General features: G+C 33.8%; 1 pseudogene; it reads left to right on the top strand.

Moving 5' to 3' along the window:
* The first annotated feature begins 404 nt into the window (after positions 1-404).
* On the top strand, positions 405-1,992 carry LOC148931475 (protein NRT1/ PTR FAMILY 5.5-like; annotated as a pseudogene).
* Positions 1,993-5,593: the final 3,601 nt, after the last annotated feature.

A 5,593-nucleotide genomic window follows, 5' to 3' on the forward strand; every position in this document is an offset into this window, starting at 1 on the left:
GTTACAGGTAAACATGCATTAAACGAGCTTGGTGCTCACATAAGGTATATATGTTGTTTGTATGTCCGGTTTAAGAATGGAGCTAGAAATTACACATTCAAAAGCATGTATACAAAATTATTTAACAATGTATGGGGACTAAGTATTTGATATTTTATTATGAAAGATCAAATGTGAAATCAAATATTGGGGAGATACAAAACTGAGACATCAAAAAGCAAAACCCGAAAGGTGCTCCCTACAGCTAAGTGTAGAAGAAAACCAACAAATGCCACAAGCTCGACGGCAAATCAGCACAACACACCTGTTCGTGAAACTCTTGATTCAATCCAGCTCGTAAAAGTATTCAAACCATCCATTAAAAACTCTGGTGCAAAGTAGAGACGGTTGAACAAATCTCAACTATGCGTGTCTCCTACAGAATTGCTAGTAAACTATTTAAACGTTCTTACCTCTTAACATTACAATTTAGATTGGATCTCATCCAGACAATGACAAACTGAAGCTATTCTTTGCAGTATTGCTGGGCGCTGACATAATCGCATACGCCTTATTTGAGATGCAAGATTATCTGACAGATGTTGTGGGACTGAGTCTGACTCGTGCTGCTGCAACCATCAGCATTTGGGTTGGCCTTTTCTCTGGTGCTGCAACCTCTCGTTCTCGTCCTCTCTGTCACTTTTCTGGGACACTTTGTAATTCTCGTGATTTCGAGCGCAGCCTACACTTTAGTGAGTACGCAGCCACAATCACAAATAAACTTTGGTGAGGACCAACAAAAAATAGTTTCTAATGATCCTCATCTTAGCAGGGGACTTTTTTTGTGTACTTGTCAGCTCCGCCAGTTCTGGCGAATCCGTGCAAAAACTACAAGCCAGAATGCGTAGGTAACACACAAAAGGCTCTCCTCTATACGGGGATGGTATTGATAGCTGCTGGAGTGGCTGGTGAACGTGTCTCCTTAATCTCATTTCACAGAGTGCAACCAAGTACATACAATGAATCGAGAACCTATATAAGGATACTGCCTTCACTCATGTGGCTTATTGCTAGCACAGGAGCTTTCCTGCTCCCATTAGTGAAACATTGGAACACTCTTTTTGGAATCCCAGCAATCATCACTGCTATTGCCACCATATCTTTTCTGACCGGTTTATGTTGTTACATGTATGATTCTCCGCCACCGGACAAAGACCAAATATCTTACTTACCCAAAATCTTTACTGCCCGTATGACACCGATGTGGACGACTTTTATAACCTATGGAATGGTGTCCTCCCTTGGAAGAACATACTTCGTAGACCAAGCAAAGCACCTGGACCGCCACCTAGGCAAATGGGCAGTTCCTACTCAGGTGCTGCTGTTGGCTCAGAAATGGTTAGCCACATTACTGTATTCTGTGACACGTAAACTTTTCCGAGCAAGCGCAGAGATTTTCATGGCAAAGCTATTCGGGGTACTATGTTGTATAACTGCTGCAATAATGGAGAGAAAGAGGCTTGGCATTGTTAGAAGCCATGGCTTGCTGGATAAACCTGATCAACATATTCCCATGAGTGTGCATTGGCTATTCTTCCAGTTCATCCTTCTCGGATGCATGGACATGTTGTTCAAGGGAGTGTGGATGGATTCATTGAAAACAAACCAAGAAAAGAACGCAGAACACCTGATGAGTTGACAGAGTGCCTTGACATATACAGCCAGGGCGCGTACGGGCTGGGATTCATGTGTAGTGTGCTCCTTGTTTTCGTGGTGGGGAAAATAAGTGAGAAGGGAGATAAACCGAGTTGGTTCCAGTCCACCTCGAACCGGAGTCATTTGGACCACTACTATTGGGTGCTCGCGGTTTTGAGTGGTACGAGTTTAGTCATATTTAGCGTGTGGTGTATGTTAGTTAATGACCATCAAGAGTTCCAAGATAAGCCTCAAGAGTTCCAAGATAAGCATCGAGACTACACAGATGAATTTCAAGATGAATTTCAAGAAGGATAAGTCTATGTGGCTGGCCATAAACGGCATTTCAATAAATATAGGTATTTATAGATATTAATAAAATAATTATCTCATTTGATGCTTAATTCAGTTGACAATATTACCCTTGTTCTTTAACTATAACTTCTTTTTAATTCATATTCCATTTTTTTTGAGACGTAATTTGCTACTCAACTTTAATTAAAGATTAGTATAATTAAAATTGATCAAAATAATTAATTTACATAACTAAAATGTATGATTCAATGTTTTTCAAATGCCGGCATTGGGAAATAATTAGGAGAAAGTTTTTTTTTTTTTTTTTCATCATGCCGTAGAGTTGGTTCTATTAATTTTCCCATCAAATAAAAAATGGAGAATGGAATTTGAAGTCCAAATTCTAAGTATTATTGGTTGGATACAAATAGATAATACTACTACTACTAAATAGATTCTCCCTCCGTCCACGAATATGAGTCCCGGTCACTTTTTTACACTCATTTTATAAAAATGATAATAAATAATTAAAGTGTAGAAATGATAAAGTACGAGAGAGAATAATGTAGTTGATAGTCTTATCAATTTTATAAAATGAGTGTGCAAAAATGATCGGGACTCCTAATGGCGAACGGAGAGAGTATTCAACATAAGTATTTTATATTTGAGGGTATATTAGTCTTTAAAAAATTGTTACTCCCTAGATGCATTAATTTCAGCGATTTGACATTAACTATACAAAATTTTAATAATTTTTTTATATTATGGCTGGCCATAACGTGGCCATTTAGCACCGTTCTTTCAAGAATAGAGCATTATAATATCTAGTTTCAATAGTAGACTAGTTCCAAGAATGTACTCCCTCCGTCTCACAAAAGATGTCACACTTGAGGGACGACACGGGATTTTAGGAGGTTTTGTTTTGTGTATTAAATGACCATTTAGGAATTTTCAAACAAATTATCGAAGTAAAACACTACAATTCCACATTCCTGACTTATGTTAAATAGTACTCCTATTAGAAATACTTTACTAATTAAATCCTGATTCATTTTTCCATCTTTAAGAAAAACAACTGACTTGCAAGTTTATCGTCTCTCTCATCAATTAACACCATAATGAACTAATAAAGCATGTTATATCCGAATAATCCAGGATAAACATATTAGAAAAAGAAATTTCTATTATAAATTTTATAATTGCTCTATTTATACATGATGGGATAGAACCAGTATACGGTTAATCATGTGACTAGACTTTTTTGTTAAGCTGTGTGGAAATTAGTTTCTTTTATTTTATTAAAAAAAAATCTTCCTAAGTTTGAAAATTGTATTTTTGAGGATATCCAACTATTGTGGGTTCACCAATTGCGACCGAATAATCGACTTTTTAATTATTGATTATATTGAAAAATTTCAAATTACTACATCACAATTAACTCAAATTCAAAATATTTGACCTCAAACATTAAATAATACTCCACTATTACTAATTACTTACTTTATCATTTGGCCGGCCAACCCATGCATATACAACCCGACCCGAATAGCATAATTCAAAATGATAAAGTTGTGTTTTGTTTATTCAAAAGTTGTTATTTGTTATGTAATAATTGTTACTGTATGTATTATTGTGCCAAATAGGATCCAAGTAATCAATTTAATGACAAATAGGATTAAAATTGACAAGTAGACAACCCAGGTTTCGTCGTTGACCCGCCGGGGGAAAATCCTAACGAAATGAAAGTTCGTGGTTTTAAAATCAAATCTCATAGTTCATGGGAAAAATCGAAATTCGGGAAAGGTTTTGGTTTAAAAAGCCAAAAACCCAGTAAATAATTATGAAATTTTTCGTACTTCACGTAAATAAAAAAAGTTAACGGCTTCTAAACATAAATAGTAGTAGTAGAATGTATTATAATGAAACACGAGTTGAACTTTTTGTATTAATACGAAATAAAGGTAAAACATTTAGTATAAGTTGTGCAATTAAAAAAAAAAAACTAACTTGGTAAACAATGGGTCAATGGGCCTAAATAACTAACTTATAGGCCTCACACATGACAAATATAATGGGCCTGCAGCACCAAGTCATGATGAATCGAGATATACTAGTTTATTACTGCATATTTATAAATTTCTAATCTTTAATTATAGAAATAATATTGTAAAAAATTTTAGTATATATTTGTAACATGCTTGTTTGTTGTTTCATCCATCTACAAAATATGATCAATTTAGGCTCGAAACAGTTTTTAATGGATAATGTTTTGAGTCGAAATTTAGGTCCATTAGTAATATAAAAGATATAACACATTCAAACAAAAATACAATACATTTACATTTTTATAGTATCTTTGATACGTTCCTTGTCAGCTAAAATGGCAATGAGGAATTAGTCTGGGTGGATGGAGAAAAAAAATGTTGGCAAAGGCTTTAATGTTAGTATTTGTTTTATTTTAAACATTTGTTTTGGTTCTAATATTATAAATGATGTTACATCACAACTGAACAACACTTTTGTTTATTTTACTGTGAATTTAACCTAAATTTTGCTATAAATACAACACTCTTGTTTATTTTACTGTGAATTTGGGGAATTTACCGTGCTTTTTTGAGATCAGTATCAGCATGTCGTCCATTTTCAAGGTATCCTCTCTTCTTTTTCTCGGTATTCTCTCATCTTTTTCTCTCTTTGAGATCACTATGAAGTTTTGTTAATTCACAGCAAAATTTAGTTTAATTTCGAACTGTTGATGGAATCAGTTTTGGGTTTAGGGCTTCATAGAGACCGGTTTAATCAGTTCTATAGAGATCAGTATGTTTAAGATCAGATATTTGTGATAAGATCATCAGATCACTATGAAGTTTTGTTAATTCATAGCAAAATTTAGTTTAATTTCGAACTGTTGATGAAATCAGTTTTGGGTTTAGGGCTTCATAGAGACCAGTTTTAATTAGTTCAATAGAGATCAGTATGTTTGAAATCAGATCTTTGTGATCAGATCATCAGATCAGTATGAAGTTCTGTTAATTCATAGCAAAATTTAAATCAGTTCATGTGAGATCTGAACAATTACCTAGGACTGGGTGGGTCGATACAGTATATTGTGCCGAAAATTTTGTATCATTATCGTATCGAAAATATCAATACGAAAGAATTTCATATCATTACCGTATCGAAAGTTTCGGTATACCGGATTTCGGTATACCAAAATTTCGGTATGGATAATAACTATACCGTTATCGTATCGAAATTTCGGTATATTGTACTGAATTTTGGTATACCATTGAACGGTATATCAAAATTAAATGGATATCTACATATGATTTTGAACTTTTAAACTTAAAAAAAAATAAACTATATTATTATTATAATTAGTATAAACGACATGTATCGATAAGTCAATACGTATTGATTTTCGATATATTTCGATATACCGATAATATCGATAGATATCGTATATTCGATATAAAACGGTATACCGTAGTATAAGAAAATCCATATCGTTATCGTATTGAAAACTTACGATACGGTATTGTATCGTACTGAAAATTTTGGAATACCGAAAATTCGATATTTTTTTATATTTTCAATACAATACGATTGATATACCGGTTTTTCG

Source organism: Salvia hispanica, chromosome 2, assembly GCF_029641045.1.
Source record: "Salvia hispanica isolate PSC_SH4W2 chromosome 2, Shi_PSC_v1, whole genome shotgun sequence".
NCBI classification, from domain to species: domain Eukaryota; kingdom Viridiplantae; phylum Streptophyta; class Magnoliopsida; order Lamiales; family Lamiaceae; genus Salvia; species Salvia hispanica.